Here is a 19,837-nt window from a genome sequence, read left to right on the forward strand (position 1 = left end):
CTTCTAGTCCTGGGCCTGTAGCTGGGTAACCCTGAGCAAGTCATCAACCATCTTAGGGTTGCGCTTGCATTATATCAGAAAGGGAGGGGACTATAGAGCTGTTTTTATCATCTCCACAGAGGTAGCGATTCTAAACTGGGAAGTTAATCAGCTGAAATCTTACGCCTGGTTATGTCACTCATTGGCCGTAGTTCTGTCTTCCTGGTCACTTGGTGGGTGAAGCGGAGACACGATGCCCACTGGTCAGGGAGTCTTGCTTTAGCTAGAAGGATTAGTCAGTACTCTCATCTCATCAAGATTTGTGGTTGTCACTTTTTTTTTTTCCCACCTATTACTTGCAATAGGTTCCCAGTAGGTCTGTGTTCTCGCCTTCAGGTGCTGAGTGGTCTTTTCAAACTTCTGAGAATACATGAAGGAGGGGAATGACTCCTCTGGGGGGCTCTCATCAACCTGTGCTTGTGCCCTGGATAGATGCAGTCTCTCTGCCTGGGAGTGGGTGAGGCAGCCCCTCCCCGGCCCATCCCAGGGAGAAGTAGATGTGGTAGAACAGGCAGGTCTCTTGCCCAGCTCCACCCTTTGAGAATGTGGCAAGGCTGAAACCCAGATATCTGTGATGTGCCAAGCATATCCACTTACATTCTGGAATCTCAAGCTCGAGGTGGACAGACCCAAGGCCCTGTTTTGGGCTGGCTGGGCTTGGCGCTGTGGTTGCAAGAGAGTGTACTTCTCGTTGTGTGGGCTGCTGTGAGTATTCTTAAGGGAGTAATTGGGCAACTTCTCCATTTGTTCAGTAAATATTTACCGAGTGCTAGGTACCTTGCTGGGTGTGAACTGACATGGTCCTTGGCCTCATGGAGCTTATAGTTTGGGGTGGGGGTCGGGGGCAGACAGTAAACAATCTGACCATACATGGAGATCCTGTATGATAATACATATAATTATGTATCATTATATATGCTGGTGACTCCCACATATATCATTTCAACCCATTTGGTCTAACTCCAGCCATGTATGTTCTGCTGCCTACTCAACACATCTTATGTCTAAAAGTCTTCTCAGTTTAATGTGTCCAAAACAGAATGAGCCCTCCCACCCTCACAGCCCCCCGACCATTTTCCCAGTCTTTACCATCTCAGCTGATGATGATTTCCTTCTTCCAGTTGCTCAGGCCCCCCAAAATTCTATCATCATCCCTGGCTCCTCCCTTTCTCTCAATCCCACATCCATTTAATCAATAAATCCTGTTGACTTCGCCTTAAATATATCCAGCACTCGACTCTCACAATCATTACTACTTTCATCCTGATCTAAGCTACCCATCGGCCTTTTAACTGACCTTCCTGCTTCCTCCCTTGTCTCCTCACAGACTATTTTCATCACAGCAGCCAGAGAGATGCTGCAAACTGTAAGTCAGATTCTGTTACTCCTTTGTTCCCCATCTCATCCTGGGTCCTTGTGTTGGCCTACAAGGCATGACAGGATGTTCACCGCCTTGCTTTTCCTCAGCCTGCTCTGGCTCTTCATTCCTGCGCCACCCTCTGATAGCTAAACGGGTCCCCACCCCCCCCCCCGCCCCCTCCAAGACTCGCCATGTCTCATCAGTCACGCCCTCCCAGGCCATCCTTTTTAAAATTGATCCCCTTCCCTCCACTGCCTGCTCTCAGCATTATCTCCACCTTTTCCCTCTTTTATTTTTCTCCCTGTCACTTCCCACCACCTGACATTGGCTATCTCCCTTACTCTGTGCGATCTGAGATTCTTATTTGTTTGTTCTATGGCACCTAGATCCATGTCTGTCATGGAGTAGGTACCTAATAAATATTTATTGGATGAAGTTAGCGTGTAGAACAGAGTTGTAAGGTCTGTGGAAGAGCAGGAGGGAGCAGTCCTGATTGCTCTCTCATCTTAGGTGGGTGTTAGGTGGGTGGGTGTATCCTAATGAACAGATTTAACTGCAACCTCAAAGTGGTATTCTGTTCCTGGGACTGGCTTCTGTCTCGGCCCAGGCCTGGAGAAGCTCTCAGATACCTAGGATATAATTCCCCACTGTTTGGGGGCCTCTTGCAAGGAGATACTGGGGCTGAAGGAGGAGGACAGGATGAAGCCTCTTACCAGAGTCCCAGCCAAGCAGCAGCACTTTGCTGTCATTTTGTGTGGGCATCTATGTAGGAGTGGGCTCTTCTCCCAGGCACACATGTTTTTTGTGGCCATTAACTCAAGGGTGGACATGGGGAGGTCTGATAGAGTGTGAGGCCGGAGGGCGGGTGAAGTAGATTCCAGGCCTCTCTACACATAGAATTGACTTGCTGGGGAATTTTTAGAATCATAGAATTTTAGAGCTGAAAAGGAACTTAAAGATTTCTTTAACCTCTTTTCTTTTCCCCAGCCATTAAAAAGAGAATAAAGGTATGTCTACTCCCTGCCAAGTTCACAGAAATATGGTGCAACCTATATAAAAACTGCATGGGCTCCTTTAAGTTTTGAGTATGCTAAGGTCAAGAAATTGTGGACAGGGGACTTCCCTGGCCATCTGGTGACTCTGAGCTTCCACTGCAGGTGGTGTGGGTTTGATCCCTGGTCAGGAAACTAAGATGCCACATGCTAAGCGTGGCATGGCCAAAAAATAAAAATAAAAAGAAACTGTGGGCAAGGTTAAGTTTGTAAGGGAAGTGGTCAAGGTCAAGTGCATTCAAAGGGTGAGGCTATAGTGTCTTTGCCACTTTCTTGAATGGTGCTCTTGGGCAAGTCATTTGTTTTTTGCTCAGTTGATCATCTCTTTAAAAAAAAAAAAAAAGATGGTATTTCCAGTTTATTTCAAAGATGTTGTGGGCATAAAACAATCAAACATTGTTTTTAAAATTACTTTCATGGCTAAATGGTCTGCTCAAATGTGAGGTTCTAATCCAGAGTGTCATCTGGCATCCAAGGGAAATGAGGTCTTAGTTCTCTGCTCCTTCCTAGCTGTGTATGCTGCTTTGGACAGGCCTCTTGATCTCTTTGAGCCTCAGTTTCCTCATTTGTACAGTGGGATGACTACTGCCCTGCTCAGCTCCCAGAGACATTGTAAGAATCAGGTGAGATCCTGTATGAAAAGAGACTTTGTGAACTTATGAAGTTCATATTATTCAAAGCTATAGGATTTTTGCACACAAAAACCATAGCCAGTGATTTTCCCCAGATCATTGAAGCTTACTCTTTTTTAAAGAGCAAAACTATAAAAGAAATGTTTAAAAACTATTTTTGGATGGGAATCTTTCTGAAACGGATGATACCCTTCCAAGCAAAGTATGCTGAGCATGAATAACCTCCTCTTTGCAACTCAGGGGTGTTGAGTTCATACCTGTATGTACAAAGCACCTGCTTGGTGGAGGGGAGGGACCACAAAAGCCTCTTTCTCTGAAGATCCTTTATCTCTGAAAGAAGATAGGGGTGAACTGGTGGCGGGTAGAAGGTAGATTGACAAGGGAGAGCCCCTTACACAGTGGTCTGCCTCAAGGGCCCAAGCACTGTTGGTGTGGGGAGGCTCTCGAATCCTGTTCTGGGCTCTGAATGAGAAGAGTGAGTCCTGCCAGATCAGTTACTGTGTCCATGACAGTGCAAGGCCCCCAGGTTTCTGAGACGATAGGGCAGTAGGCCCCAAACGATATGATGGTTCCCAGCTGCTGTGCTTTTGGGGTTCATGTTTCCACCCAAAACTGTTGCTCTGTCTTCTCCCTGGTAATCAGTGTCACTTCTCCTCCTCCACCCCGCCCACAGTAAAATAGATTGTGGTTAAATATACGCAACATGAAATATCCCATTGTGACAACTTTTAAGTGTACAGTTCTATAGCATTAAGCACTTGGCGTTACGGTACAGCCTTTACCACAATCCGTCTTCACAACGTTTTCATCTTCCCCAGCTGAAAATCTTTACCCATTAAACACAGACTCACCATTCACCCTTTCCCCAGCCCCTGGCAATCACCATTCTACTTTCTGTCTCTGTGAAATGGCACAGCTCTGGGTACCACTCAGAAGGGGAATCATTCACTATCAGTCCTTTTGTGTCAAGTTTATTTCACTCCGCGTTAGACCTTCAGGGTTTACCCACGTTGTACTCCCACTGCTTTTTAGGGCTGAACCCCACTGTATGTCTGTGCCGCATTTTGCTTATCCATTGTCTGCTGATGGACACTTGGGCTGTTTCTGCCTTTTGACTGTTGGGAATAATGCTCCTGTGAACATGGGTGTACAAGTATCTGCTCGATCCTGTCAGTTTTCTTGTGTATGTGTCTAGAAGTGGAATTGCTGGATTGCATGTTAATTCCATGTTTAGCTTTTTGAGGAACTGCTGTCCTGTTTTGCTGAGCCACTGCATCATTTTATATTCCCACCAATAGTGCACAAAGATTGCAAGTTCTCCTCATGCTCACCAATACTTGTTATTTTCCATCTTTTTAATAGTAACCATCCCAGTGGGTGTGCAGTGGCATCTCCGCGTAGTGGTCACTTCTTGAGATAGCATCTCCCAGGCTCAAATAGCAGCCCCTCTGACTTCCTGGGGAAACAGAGGGCAGAGATGGTTAGAACTGTACATAGAGTTAGTTTGTTAGTGTCAGTCACTCAGTTGTGTCCAGCTCTTTGCAACCCCACAGACTGTAGCCCACCAGGCTTCTTTGTCTATGGAATTCCCCAGGCAAGAATACTGGAGTGGGTTGCCTTTCCTTTCTATGGGGGAATCTTCCCAATGCAGGGATCGAACCTGGCAGATTCTTTACCATCTGAGCCATCTGGGAAGCCCCATAGTAGACGGACTTAAAGAGAAGCCTGAGGGCCCCTCCAGAGAGGGAAGTCCAGGAGCTTGGGTGGGTAGATTTTTGTGACATCTTTTCTGGTCACTCAGAATGTCGCTTGCTTCTGGGTTTCTAATAATGTGGTCAGTGGCTGGGATAGGTGAATAGTGGCTTCCAGTTAAGCAAAGCAGTTCTGGGTTGTTACAATTCACGTGGCTCCCAAAGAACGTTGATGCTGTCTTCCTCATGGCGTGTTCCCTTTTGCACAGAGATGCAGGACTGTGGTTCAGATGGGAGCACTTGGGATGGGTGAAAAGCAGAGGGTCTTACAGAGACGTGGCATCCTGGTGCGTTTGTCAGCTGCTCCAGGCCACATGCTTTTCTCCAAGCTGTTGGGGGCAAGATCTCCCTGCTTTCTGAGCCCACAGGAATGGGGAACCGAACTCAATGTGTCCCCACACCTTTGACCAGCCACAGCCCCTCAACTTGTGGCCTTGGTTGCCCTCGGAAAGGGGAACCTGTCGGGAAAAGGGGTGGGGCATGGTGTGGAGGCAGTAGGGGGTGGGGATGGCGCTTCACTGGTACCTGTTTCCTCTGGGAGGCTGGCACTAGAGCTGAAGCCTAGGCAGCCAGCCCGTTACCAGGCAGCCTGGATCTTAGAGGTGAGCCTGTGGGCTTGAAATTCTGTGGGCTTGAAATTTTTAAGGAGAGGGGCGATTAGCAACAGCTCACCTTTGCTGGGTGTATACCTTGTGCTAGGAGCATCCTGCGGGTTAATCCTCACAAACCCTCCTACGGGTGGATACTATTATCACCTTTTTACAGAGGAAGAAATTGAGCCTTAGAAAGGTAATGTCCCCTCCCTAAGGCCATTCAACTTGTAAACAGCAGGGCCTGATTTCAGAGCCTGAGCTTCAGCCCCTATATAGTTCAAGATTGGGAGGAAGGGAGCAAGATTTTGTTTTGTTTTGTTTTGTAAATAAGAGCTTCTTATCGAGCCCCTTCAGGCACCCTGCTTTCCCGGGGTCAGTCAGTCATGCATTTGATTCTTCTCATTTTGCCTATGGGAACATTCCTACCCAACATAAAGGAAGGCCCCCACAGTCAGGAATGTAAATTGATTTCTGGTGGTCACAAGGCTGAGCAGACACAGAACTGGAACTCAGTTTAAGTACTTTGACTTGAAAATTTCAGTGCCCTGAGCTCACTCCATGCACTGCCACCCCCCACCCCACCCTGCCCCCGCCTCCGCAGGACGTGAATCCGGGAGGGGACTCTGAAGTCTGCAGAGCTCCAAGGACTGTGGTCACTGTGCTCCCTCCCCATGGCTTTTGCCTCGTTTGCCTCGTCTCTTTCATTTCCTGGCCCCTAGACTACATCTAGGGGTCCCATGCATCCATTGGATCTAGTACTTGGCACACAGTAGGTGCCTAGTAAATGCGTTGAATGTTTTTTGACAGTGGAAGCAGTAGAACCTCAACCATTGTAGTGTTCCTGGAGAAAAACATTAGCAGAATTCAAACAACATTGTTTCCTCCCTCTTCTCCCAGAAGGAACCTCTACTTCCCAGCACCCAGATGCCAGGGAGTTGAAGAAAAGAGTGCCCCGGCTCTGCAGGCTCTGACTTATCCCTAAATTCCCAAGGGAAAAGAGGCAGCAGAGAGTCTCTTTAGCTGGATCAGGTGTTACTCTTTGTAATTAATAAGACTAATGATCCCTTGCTATGTTCAGCAGTTTGCCATTTTCAAAGTGCTTTCTCAAATATTATGTCTCATTTGATCCTCACAACCATTCTCTTAGGTAGTCAGAGCAGGAATCATTTTTCCAGCTTTATGGATGAGGATACGGAGACTAGGGATGTTAAGAGCTATCCAAGGTTGTTGACAAATAAGTGGCAGAGAGGCAGAAGCCATGGGAGGTAGTGGTTCCTCTGCTTTCTCACTGTGGTGAGGAAGCCTGAGATCAGAGCCTCGTTTTTTGCATCTGTGAAATGGGGACAAGAGTAGACTGCTTAGGTAGTCAGGGATTAAAGGTGATGATGTGTATAAAGTGATCACCACTGTGCTTACGTATAGCAGATGCTTAGCCAATGATGGCAGTGGGTCATTAATGACAGTAACCAAGGCCAAGTTCATTGTTCCTTTGGGGGCTTGTATTCTGCTGACTCTTGTTCAGTTTAGAGTGTTGGGAAGAGCAGAGTGTATTCTTCCCTACCCCAACATGGGAAGTCTGATTCTGGTGCACCCTCTGGCCCTTCCTCTGCACTGAGTGTATAGCAAGTGCTGACCATGAATTTCTTTTCTTTTTTAAAAATATCTATTTATTTGGCTGTACTGGGTCTTAGTTGCAGCATGTGGGATCCAGTTCCCTGACCAAGAATTGAACCCCAGTCCCCTGCATTGGGAATGTGGAGTCTTAGCCACTGGACCATGAGGGAAGTCCCCATAAATTTCTTTTGATTTGCAAAATAATGAGATCTTTCAAAGAAGGTGTTGATGAGAAGGAGATTTTCTTTCCATAACAGGTAACTAGGACAGTTGTGACAAATATTTTATTCATTTTGTATCCATGTGCATTCTATTATCTTAGCTCCTCCAGCTCATTAGCTGTGTAACCTGGGCAAGTTGTTTTGGATTTGGGAGCCTCACCTTTTTCATCTGTCAAATGGAGATAACAGTACCTATTCCACAGGACTGTCATGAGGATCAACTGAATTAAAACACATAAAACCCTCAGAGTGGTAGCTGGGACATGTTAAAATATTCAGTTAATGGTAGTTGTTATTTTTGTATTACTATCACCATGCTTGGCACTGTATTTAAGCCAGCTGTCCCCAGCCTTCTTTTCCCTCCACCAGTTGAGATATATGGCCAGTGAAGTTCATATACAAAACCTACCTTCTGCTGTGTACCCTGCCTACTTACCATTCTTATAACTCCACTCACGCATTCAGGAAAGCAAAATTGGAAGTAAGTTGCACAAGAGTGATTATTATAGAGGCAGCCTTGAAACCAGCTTCATTTTTTTAAAATGTGAAGCATTCACAAAAACTGGAGGACTTCAACTCTTGTAAGTTACAGATCTCTTGCAGCGTCCAACATACTCTTGTTAATTCCAGCAACAACCAGTGGCTACTTTTCTGGCCTCTCTGTAACAGATACAAACTTGTTGCCTGGTGGGTCAAGGCTCAGGAGTGCCCTCAGGTGCTGTGACCCAGCTTCAGCTTGGCAGAACCTGTCTGGGTCCACTGGGGCTTACTTCCTGGACCCTGGCACCTCCTCCATGAATCTCCAAGAAAGTGGTGATAAGCATCCACAGCAGGCCCACTTTTCCACATTTGATACACAACCCCCTGCAACTGGCTTCAAAAGCAGCTGTTTTATAGTTATTGTATCCTGCCCTTTATCGAGCACCAACCGCACGGCAGGCACTACACTAGGTGCTTCACACACATCTCCAATCCTCCTGGTAATTCGCTGGGAGTGACACTGTCCTCGTATTAGGGGAGTGGCTCCATGATATTAACTGTCATGCCCAGGGTCACATGGTGAACCATGAAAGGATTCAGATGCCAGACTTCTGTTTTCAGTGCTCAACCCTGCCTTCCTTCCATGCGACACCTGCCTCACTGTCAGTTTCAACTGAGGGCTCACGAGGCCCTAAACAGGTATAGCTGGTTTTATGACGTCACTGCCACTCATGACTCTCACATAGTCCGCTTCTGCCAGTTCTTGCACTGCGTATCCTGAGTATGTCAGAAAGAGCACTTCGCAACAGCCTTCATGGGTTTTTCCCTCCTTCCATCTCTCCCTGCCCCCCATACTCCCAGTGTCTGCCTCCGTACCACGGGATATGGCACAAGGCATTGGTTTTTTCACTTAGCCAGTGTGCTCTGTGCCCCCCAAATAGACTGTTGCATGGCCGGAGCACTTCCTTTCATGAGCGCTCGGCAGCTCCAGGCATCATCCTCCCCAGAATCAGTCCACTGTGCGTGATAATCTCCATGTGTGAGGCACCCTACTGTGGGTTTGAGCTCACTGTCTTCAGTTTCCCCGTCAGCCCCTGGAGGTGGACATAATTACCTCCATTTTACAGGTGAGGAAGCTGAGCCTCAGGGAGGTTAAGACCCTTTCCACAAAAGTGCTGCAGCTTCTCTTTGAATCCTAGCAGTTATACCCTGGGTACCCGTATCATCACTGCTGTGGGAAACTGCCTCTAAAGAGTCACCCCATCTGCCTTGTCCATGGTGTCTGCACAGAAAGTAGTGCGAAGAGTTCCTTTCTTCTAGGAGTTCACAGTGTGATGGGCTGAATAATATCGAGCTCCTGTGATCTTTTTTTATTTATTCCAAGCCCATTTCCACGGGCATACCTGGGTGGGCAGATTCGTGCCACGCACACCAAGGAGGCAGGGCGAGCTGAGGGGACAGCCCCCGGGAGCTGATGATGCCCTTCACGGCCGTGTTCACACCCCAGGTTGACTTCTCTGTTTGCTCTTTGCCTTTCTTCCTTCTGGCCTCTCATAGCAAGTTCTTAGAGCCCAGAGGTCATCTGGCTTTGGCCCCTTGTGATATTCCTCTTTGTGGCCCAGTGCTAGGCTGGCGGACATGGAGAAGGGAGGCCTTATTTCACTGGAAACCTGCTGCTATTATGGCTTTTTATAAGGCCCCAAATGATTTTTGGGAAACATCCACATGCTGAATGCACTGTTACTTGGTCCTGCTCCCTGAGGAACAGAATGGGCTAGTCTTCAGAGTCCACAGGCAGAAGGAAAGCTGCATTGGATCCTTTAATCTGCAGCCGACCCCTCCTCTCTGAAACCTAGCTTTGACATATGTCCCACGGAAGATCCAGGGCCTGGATATCTGATCCATTGTTGGCCCTCAAGCACATTTTCCTGAAGCCCCGGACAGAGATGCTCAGTCTGCTGCTTTGACAGCACCACTCCTTGGGCATTCAGGGGCCGAGGCCCAGGGGAAATATTCAAGGAGAGACTTCAGCCTGCGAACCCTACTCCCCTGGTGTCTGGCTCACCACCTGATGCTGGTTTGGATGTGGATTGATGGGGACCCCTTTTGTAGTCTGGGTCTGGGGCCTCTGTTTTAGAGGTGAAATGATCCAAAAGCTGTGGGGTGGCCAGGCTTGCTCAGAATCCACCCTTACCTTTTAGAAGAGAATTGGCATTAATAGGGAATTCAGCTGGAGGAACTGGTTCAGGAAAGTCAAGCCACTGATCTGTGGCCTGTCCTGCCAGTCAGAAGTGGTAGAGCTAGTACCTGACCCAGGCAACCTGACTCTTATTTCCTCTGTCTTTTCTGTACATGTGTGCTCAGTCATGTCTGACTGTCTCTAAACCCATTCTGTACATCCTGCCTCATTCCTGTGTACACGTGTTATATATGTATGTCTCGTCACCCATGATGGCTTACAATCTGGGGAATAGAGCAAAGACAAATAGAGGTGTGATACAATTTCAGGCAAGATAATGCGTAGACAAGTGCTAAATCATGCAGTGTAGACAAGCAGAGACAAAGGCAATATGTAGACATTTTAGAAAGAGTTGAGGTTGGATAGGGCAGATATTAAGGGTAAGTGAGGAGAGATTACTGAAGGGTTAGTGATCTGAGTAAGGGGTTCAGGTTAGAGAGAAGCAAGCAATACAGTTTTCTTTATTGTAAAAGCAGGATGTGATTAGGTAATAAATGTGGACAAGATCAGAAAGTCCAAAGAAGAAAATCTCCTTCATATTCCCACCACCCAGAGAGTCCCCATTCCTGTTTGGTGTTTATTTTTCTAGCCTTTCTTTTTTGTTTTTCAGACAATAGAATCAAATCGGCTGGGTACACCAAGGTCAGGGGAAGGTCTCGAATAGTAGATGGGGAGGTTAAGGCAGAGAGAACCTTTGCTGGTTCCTTCCACAGGGGTGCAATGAATGAAGTGGTTCAGGAAGAGGCACCCAACACCTGCGAGCGGATGGGACCAGAGCCTGGGGCGAAGCAGGGGCTCCTCCACCCCGGACCTGGGTCTCAAATTTCCTCACCCAGTGCACGAGTTGCAGGTTTACTCCTCACTGCTACCGCCCAGGGGGTCAAAGGAAAGAATTTGTCTCTAGTTCTGTCAACAGCTTGCTCCCACCCCCACCCCCGCATCCCACAGACTCTCTTTCCTATTTACTATCCGGTGTCTCCAGCAGAGTTCTCCTCCCCTGGAGTTGGGGACACACGGCTGATTTTGCCACACCACAAAGCTTTGCTGCTGCCTGAGGTCATTTCAGGGGAGAAACTAAATATAGCGGAGGAGAAGCATCAGGACAACTCCACATTGTTTGGGCCGTTTAGCATTGCCCTTCCGCCGACAGACAGGGTCACCTGGGACTCGACGCCCATCGCCTGGACTCTGCCTTGAGTCTTCAGTTCTCTCTCTGTGTTCCCCAGCCGGGGCTCACTTACACAGGACTGGGGTTCTGGCTCCGCCCAGGCCCAAGAGAACCTTTAAAGGAGTTGCCTAGGGGAAGGGGCAGCAGGGAGAGTCCGGGCCCAGGGTTCTCTGCCAGCTCAGCCACTTGGCACCTGTGTGGTCTTATGCCTTTGAGTCTCTGGCTCTTCATCCGAATGATAGACGCATTGATCTGAAACAGTTCTGCGCTGTTGTGTTAAGCCCCTGGAACCCTTTCAGATGCACACTCACAAGGTGGCCTGATGTGTACAACCAGACGGGCAGTGCACTGGTAGAGGCTGGGGAGACTGGAGCCCCAAGAGGCTCCATCGGAGTCCCAGGGTCCTGCAGGTGCAGTTTGAAAGCCACTAGGTGAAGTGACCCTGTGAGGTTTCTTCCAGCCTTAGGATTCAAGGATCTGTCCTTACGATGGCCTGTGGCATGAATGACCCATCAGTAGGGGTGGAAACTTTGTGACCTCTTGGAGTCCTTGATGGTCATCTTCACAGGAGCAGGAACGGCACAGGGACAGAAATCTTGGGGCAGAGATTTCTGTAGTGGGGGCCACCCCTCCCCGGGGGAACACAGTTTGCAGATCAATTGGACGTGCTGGCCCACACTCTCACAGGCTGTTTTTCTCCGGCCTGCTCCTGCTTGCCTTTCCTTTGAATGCTGGTTTGTCCCAAAGATGAGATGAAAGTGAGGATATTATGCACTTCAGGCAAGGAAAATGCATTTAAGTCAAGTTGCCTGGGGCCGAGTTACATATTTGATATGTGGAGTATTTGTAGAGCAGTGGTGGCGCCTCTGGCAGAAATCAGAAAGCCAGGATCTGGGGCCAGTTTTCTTCATTGAGCGAGTTTGTTTGTCAAGCACCTGCTTTGTATTCCTGGAGAAGATTAGGGGAGATCCCGGCTTTATTAGGACCCCTCGATTTTGAGTAACAGAAACCAGCTGAATCTAACTTCAGCACAAGAGGTGATTAATTACAGGGTCTCAGGGGTGTGCAGGAGCCCACAGCACAGTTGCAGCCTGGCCTTCAGCAGAGATTGGGAAAACCTTGTTAGATTCTCCCTCCTCCTCTCAACTCTGCTGCCCCTTGGGCTTCCTCCTCACCTCGGCAGCCAGGCTTTCTCCGTCCTCAGCCCACACGGCCACAAACGTTCCTACTACAGCTCCAGCCACACTCAGAGGGCCTCAGCTCTCCCAGACTCATTCCAGACTCGCAGGGAAGCGGGTCTAATTGGCCCAACTTGGTCCACTCAGCTCCAGCCAGGAGGTGGGCTCACATACAACAAAACCCGTCTAGTGGGGCCACTTCAGACCCTGTGCCGATTGGAGGCAGCTCCGGCAGAAGGGCGCTGGTGAGCCACACAGACAACTCCCAAGCCCTCAGCCAGGAGCTCCAGGCCCAGGGCGGGAACAGGTGTACATGGAACACCTACTTGCCACACAGGGAGACAAGAAAAGAAGCGACCCTTGACAGGGGATGTTGTACACGGCTCCTCCAGCTGGGGCTGTCTGATGGAGGTGATGGGGCTCCCAGGCTGGTGTCAGCAGTCGTCCCCACAGAGCTGGGGCCCCTCTGCGTCAGCTTAGGGGCAAAGGGTTTGTTGGCAGGATTACAGCGAAGCAGCTGGCCTCATGGGAGCCAGGACCGGAGAGTAGGCAGGGATGGAGGCGGCTCTGTCTTTGAGCGGCTAGTGACCTCTTGACTTGTGTCTGAGCATCTGCTCCTGGCTCCGTCCCTATAGACTCAGCTTTCTCTTCTTGTTGGCTGTTCCACGACCGAGCACACCAGTGCCAAATTCTGGCAGCCAATTTTCTGGGCGCAGGGACCACCCAGGTACAGGCAGTAGCAGCTGGGGGACCTGATTCTGCAGGCTGTGTGGCTGCGTCTTTCAGGACTCTGGGCAGGGCAGGTGCTAAGAAAGGGTCTCTTCATCTCTCCTGCAGTCAGGGGAGTGCTTGTGGACACAGGTGAGGGGAGCCTGAAGATGGAAGAGAGAAGGGGGCTCGGGAAGGGGGACCAGCCTGAGCTGAAGCAAGGGTGCACGGAGGGGCTGGAGGCAGGTGTGTGCTTCAAGGAGGGGGCAATAAGAGGCAAGGCCTGAAAGGCACCTTGCGAGCCAAGCTGCGGGCCAGGGGTGCGGAGGTGATGGGGAGCCACTGGGAGCATGTGGCTAGGTGGATGCCAGGGACTTGAAAGGGTACTCTGGACTCGAAGGCTGAGAAGAGAGCTGGGGCAAGGCCGAAGCCAGTGAGGCTAGATAGGGCTAGGAGGGGAAAGGTCTGCACTGATGTCTTGGGAGTGGAAGCCCCTTTGAAGAAGGAATCCACAAGGTCGTGTGACAGGTTAACCAAAGGAGAATGAGGGCCAGAGGTGTGGGAGACAGAGGTGGGAGCATCAGGGAGGGCCTGGTGACACTGGGGACTTGGGGAAGTTCGTCAAAGGAGAGAGACTGTCAGCCTTGCAGAGCAGAGGGCTGCTATAGCACTTGTTGTTTAAGTTGGGAGAACTGAGTCAATGTGGAAAGGGAAGTAAGTCCCAGGCTAAAGGAGACTTCTGGAGAATGGGTCCTGGGCCCACCAGCTCTGCTTCTCAGAAACTGTGATCCTGCTCGAGTCACTCGGCTTCCTCATCTTCAAAATGGGAACAGTATCTGCCCAGTCCCTTGCTAGCCATGTGGGGAGGGTCAAAGGTCACATACAGGCCAGTGCTTTGTCACCGGAAAAGCTTGTGCAGCTGCAGGCAGCCTTGTTACGGTGGCTGCTGGTGTGCCTGCCTGCATGCTGACCCCTCTGCTGGGTCAGGGAGCCTTCCTTCCCGAGGCCACCCCTGACTCTCGGCTGACCTCGCTGCTGATGCCCTATCACCTGGGGTCATGTTGAGATCAGCACCCTTCTGGAACCAGAGCCTGGGGGTACCCAGAGGGCCAAGTAGGTGTAAGATCAGTCCCCTTCATTGACGACAGGCGCTCCCCTGATGGGTGCTGGGTATGTGGAGCCCAGTGGGCAGGACTGAGGCTGAGCTGGCCCTCCAGGAAAAGGCGAAGAGGCAGTTGGGGAAGGACCAGATGTGCGCTGGCTTACCCATCTGCATTTCAGAGTGGAGCTGGAAGGTGCTTTTTTCCCCCGTGTGGGCCTCCTTGGCCTGTTCCCCACAGAGAAAACTATGGAGCACTTGTGTCAAAGTTCCCAGGAAAGGGGGAAATGATGAAACCCACATCCTGTTTTGCCACCGGCCTCGGGAAGGGGACCCAGGTGGGGACAGTAGATGGTGGCAGGGACAGAAGTTCTGGCGAAACCCTGGGGCCTGCAGAGTTGGGGGAACAGAGACTTGAGGAGGGGACCCAGGGTCAGGGAGAGACGAGTGTGTGGCCCTCCTTCCCATCCTGTCCCCGGCTGGCTCCATGTCGTAGCATCCAGCAGCCTGGGAGCCTACTCCGTCCTCTCCGCCGCCCCTTCCTCAGGATGTGGCCTGGCTTTCCCTGGCTGCCCACGTCCTGGCTTCCTGCCGGTTCACCTGCAGCTTCCTGTCTCTGGGAAGGCCGGCTTCCTGTGCCCACCTGGCTTTGGTTTGGGTCTTCCCCTGGTGCTTTCTCTTCCCCCTCCAGCCCCTTCGGCCGTTTCTGTCTGTTTCCCTCCCACGGAGCCTCTGCTCCCTGCTGCCAACTCCTTTCCAAGCCTGGGCCCCGAGGAGTATTACTTTTCCTCAATCGCAGCAGCTGTGCATTTTGCTGGCTTACCCAGCTGTTCTTGTCCTTGACCACAGAGGTCATGTCATCTGTTACAATAAATAGAAAATGAGAATGAGAGGGTTGCCTGGTGCCTCTGGGCTGCCCTTCCAGCTCCCTTCCTGCAATCCTACTGGGAAAATAGTAATAGTAACAAAAATAATAAGGTTAATGCTTATATTAATCCTTTGCATTTTCACTTATTGTTTTCCAGATGCTGTCTAAATATTTTACATGCATTATTTACAGTTAATCTTTATAACAACCCAGAGATATAGGTTTTATTGTCATCCTCTCACTGTTGAGGGTGACTGAGGTTGAGAGGTTATGTAAATTGTCTGACATTACCTGTGAGTCAGTGGCAGAATGAGACTGGAACTCATGTGGGTCTGACTCCCACAGCAGTCTCGTAACTGTGGTGATATATCTGCCTGCCCCGGAGGAAGAGAAGTTGCCACAGGGCCAGCATCCCCTCAGCCCACAAAAACTTCAAGTTCACCTTTCTACCAGTTGCCCATTGGAACTAATAACTGCCCAGATAAGGAACCCTCGTGGTGTCCTTCTCAGAGCTGTGCTTTCTTTCTTCTCTTTTCTCTGTACCTGAAACAATCAGAGACCTTCAGATGGCGGGGGTCATAGTTTTCTCTTTGCTGTGGACTCCCCCTGTACCAGCGTTCCATTTTACAGATGGGAAAGTGCCTCCTAGTCTTAAGAACTTCGTTTGACGTTATCCTGACAAAGGAGCTCCAGAACTTGAAATCATAGTCTAATCTCTTCACAGGCATCTGGTACCCTTCCCACTGAGTCACGATGCCATTCTGTTCTGAATGTGCTAGAGATATGCCCCAGAGGTTGCCTCTTCCACACATTCTGTATTGACTTGGAATACGTCTGCTCTTTGCGGTCAGCCCTCTGACTTCGTTTCTTATCTGTGAGTGTTGAATGTCAATGGGAGAGAGATGAAAAGAAATCTCTGGGGACTGGGACATATAGGAAGTTTGAAAGAGTGTCTTCAGTATCATAATCACATCTTAGGTTTGGAAAAATATGTCGTTTCTAAAATGTAAACTATCAAAGGTAGAGTTTGGCCAAAAAGTCTTGCCTGATGTCACAGTAATTCCCAAGTGGGGCATGATACAGTTGTGGGTGTGTGTGTGTGTGTGTGAAGTCTGTATTTATCAAAAGAGGTGTATGCTTAAAAAGGCTGGGAAACACAGTTTCCCAGTAAGAGACTGTATTATCCTATGGCCCTACAGGTATTTTCTGGAGGGGCCTGTGGATGCCTTACACTGTGTGGGGGCATCTTGCCTGCTTTGTCCCAGCTGGACCAAATTCTCTTGGGGCTCTGGGTGGCCTACCTCACGGCTTTGTCGTGTGCCAAATGAAGGTGACATCTAGGGTAGAGGCCCCATCCTGGAGTTCAAAGCTAATCTGAAGTGTATATCTTTGTAAAGCTAAGGTGTGCACTGTTTGTGTGTGCCTGGCCCCGGCTTGGTCCTGGGTATGCAACTGAACAAAACAGGTATGGTCCTCATAGAACCCACAGAGAAGCAGAGAGATAGTTTATACCCAAATCGTCCAAATGCATACTACAAAGGAGAGAAGGCAATGGCACCCCACTGCAGTACTCTTGCCTGGAAAATCCCATGGAGGGAGGAGCCTGGAAGGCTGCAGTCCATGGGGTCACTGAGGGTTGGACACGACTGAGCGACTTCAGTTTCACTTTTCACTTTCATGCATTGGAGAAGGCAATGGCAACCCACTCCAGTGTTCTTGCCTGGAGAATCCCAGGGACGGGAAAGCCTGGTGGGCTGCCGTCTATGGGGTCGCACAAGAGTCGGACACGACTGAAGCGACTTAGCAGCAAAGGAGAGAAGAGGGTACTGGGAGAGAATCATGGGGTAGGGGAGTGGATTATTTGGGGGTGGAAGGTCAAAATCACTTCCTTGACAGAGATACCTAAGCTAACACCTGAAGGCTGAGACTGAGGGAGCCGTGTTTGTCTCATGTGGTCCCACTCCCGGCCAGGGCTACTTGCTGGCCTGTGAGACACCTTTTGGATGAATGAGAAAAAGATGCCTGTTCTGTCCCTCGTCTTCCTGCTAGAGCCCACTGCTGATGCCTGAACATGAACTAGGTTTCAGCCTCTGCTGGCCCCAGGTCCTGGCCCTTATGTGCTGATACAACCCAATGTGGGTGAGGGTGGGGAGGGTTACCCAAGCCAGATGGAAGGAACTGCACAGGTGAAGGCCCTTGGACAACAAAGGGCTTGAGGCCTTCCAAGAAGGGGAAGAAGCATCAGAAGAAGCAAGTCACCACCTCAGCTTTTCTCCCCCCATAAGGAGGTATTTTCCCTTTCAAGGAGGAAGGAGAGAGACTGTATCGGGGGCCTTGTCCAGAGCTGTGAGGCTGTCCAACAAGACCTTGGAGTCTGGTTTCCATGGGGCCATAGTTAGTGAGTGTCTGCTCTGACCTTCTTCCCACAACAGATGTCCCTTCCACAGGGTTCTAGGAAGAGAGAAAGACCCATAGGAGGGTGTTATAGGGAAGCCAGGACAGAGACCAAAGCCTGGGGCCTGTCCCTGCCAGCTTCCATTCAGCCACCCCAGGCCAAGTGCATGCTTTGTGCCAGATTCTTTGCTAATCGTGCCAGTTTGGAATGTCATGAACCTTTGACCATTTTCTTATTTTACCTGGGACACACCACCTTTCATTCCACAAGTAGGGATAGCGGACTCAAATGTGAATGATGGCTGGTGCAGGGAGGCTCTGCTGCATGAAGGGCTCTGCTTGCCCTGGGGAAGGTGGCAGGCAGTGCTGGAGGCAGTGGCATTTGAGTCAGTCCCAGGTGCATTAATGCACGTGTGTGCATGCGTGTGCATGCTCAGTTGTGCTCAACTCTTTGCAACCCATGGACTGTAGCCCTCAGTTCCTCTTCTGAGGAACTTCATTTTCTTCTCCAGGATATTTTCCCCCACCCAGAGATTGAACCCAGGTCTCCTTCGTCTCCTGCATTGACAGGTGGATCCTTTTCCACTGCTCCCCCTGGGAAGCCGTCAGCATTGATGCCATGGACCATTAATTTATGGAGGGGCTAAACTCTAAGCTCTTGGAAGGAGAGAGAATATGAAATGCTGAATGTTGACACCTGGCTCATGTAGGTTCTCAGTCTGGCTTAGAGATTCATTTGGAGATTCAGTGTCTTTTCAGGGAGACTCTCCAAATTCAAACCCAGGTTTTCTGTCTCTTTGCCCAAGGCCTGCCATTGTGCCAGCTGCCTAGTGACAGAACAACTAAGGAATATTTGAGGAACTTGAAATCATGCCTTGGGGAACTGGGAGTGCTTAGCAAGAAAACACAAAGGCATAAGGAGATCAGGAAGGTGGTCTTTAAATCCTCTAAGAACTGTTGTCAAGTGATATTATTACCTTTTGCTGAGCCCTTCCAATGTGCTGGCTACTGTGCTGGGGGCTTCATACATATATATATAATCTTATTTAATCTTCACAGTAATCCAAAGAGAAGAGTATTAGTATCTGTATTTGATAAGGGAGGGACCTGGGGCTTAGATTAAATGACCCACCCAAGATCATCTCTCTGGGATTTGGGATGGGTCTCTGACCCTGCATAGTTGCTGAGAGATTTTAACCACCACACAGTGCTGCCTAGAGATTCTGTCATGTGGTTTCAGAAACTGGAGCTGGCACTTGTGGGTAGGAGTTCCAGGAAGGTAGTTTTCTGTTCCCCATAAGGTGATTTCTCTTCCTAAAGGAAAACAGCCTGAAGTTAGACTGGGCTGCCTTCTGAGAGCCGAGCTTCTACTGCAAAAGACCTCCTAGGATCTCCAGCTCCACTGGGCTCTGGTTCCACAAAAGCTGAAGCTCTCCTGCCCTAGCCTGGTAGGGACTTTTTCTGAGCTGAGCAGTGAGGGCCACCTGCAGCCAACATGAGCAGCAGTACCCAGACTTCCTGAGTCCCAGCCTGGACTCTGTGTTGTGGTCTCTCTTCTCCCTGAAGCCCCAGTTACAGGGCTGAATTCTGGTTTCTTCCAGCAAGAGCTGGGCAGTAGTGTCTACCTGACCCCTTTGGAATGGGCCACACAACCACCTGGGCAGGTCTCCAGACCCTGGCACTTGTTTAGGCTGCAGGGCAGGGCAGATTGGTCGGGCACATGTGTTCTGGGCTCCTTGGGGCTACAGACATTTACATGGATGCACTGATTGTCCTTTGACTCTAGCTTTGCCTCGTTGACTTGTGGTGGCCATGTGGCTAATCCTTGGATGGAGAAGGGTGTGGTGTGGCTCTCAAGCCCCTGCCACATGTCATCGAGTGAGTTGATATCTCTGGGAGCCCTTTTTAAACTCCAGGAGGCTGCAGGAGCAGGGGCCAACCAATTGGAATTTCAAGGCATGGGTGAGATTGCCTTTTCAACTCCAGAGCCAGCTTTTAGATTATGGCCAGAAATTGCAGTAGGGAAAGCACTAAAGGTGATAGTATCTAGCTACCCATGCAGTGGGGAGCTGCTTCACTCAGCACCCCTGCCAGGTAGTCGGCCAGGCTTCCCTTCAACAGGGCTAACTTTGGGGAACTCTAAAGCGGGGAAGTCGTTCACACGGGTGCGGCCCTCTGCAGAGTGTGTCCCTGGGCGCCGCCTTGTTGCCCCTCACCGTGGCCTTGTTGGGAGTGGGAAACGTCTGTGCTCGGTGAGCTTGGGTGACCCTGGGTGGGCCTCCTTTGTGTCTCCCACCCACTGGTTCTGCACTAGCAAGTCTGCTTCCCTTTGGTGAAGTTTTCCTGTTATCGCTCCTGGGATGGGAGTCCGAGGTAAGCATTGGTGACTTGTCTTACACATGGTGAGGATCAAAGATAAGGCATGGGCCTTGCCCAGATCA

The 19,837-nt window shown here is 50.0% G+C and overlaps 1 protein-coding gene and 1 long non-coding RNA gene across 3 annotated transcripts in view; one reads left to right on the forward strand and one right to left on the reverse strand.

Annotated features, from left to right (window-relative positions):
* The window catches only part of UBTD1 (ubiquitin domain containing 1), a 51,172-nt gene that overhangs the window by 4,163 nt on the left and 27,172 nt on the right, over window positions 1-19,837 (forward strand). The window lies entirely within an intron of this gene.
* Window positions 2,946-5,644, reverse strand: LOC129636557 (uncharacterized). 2 transcript variants are annotated; one of them, XR_008706998.1, is made up of 3 exons: window positions 5,507-5,644; window positions 4,415-4,539; window positions 2,946-3,082 (listed from the first exon to the last, which is right to left on the reverse strand). It is a non-coding gene; the product is annotated as an uncharacterized LOC129636557 (long non-coding RNA). The 2 variants fall into 2 exon arrangements; XR_008706997.1 differs by lacking the exon at window positions 5,507-5,644 and adding an exon at window positions 5,360-5,450.

Source organism: Bubalus kerabau, chromosome 22, assembly GCF_029407905.1.
Source record: "Bubalus kerabau isolate K-KA32 ecotype Philippines breed swamp buffalo chromosome 22, PCC_UOA_SB_1v2, whole genome shotgun sequence".
Lineage (NCBI taxonomy): Eukaryota > Metazoa > Chordata > Mammalia > Artiodactyla > Bovidae > Bubalus > Bubalus kerabau.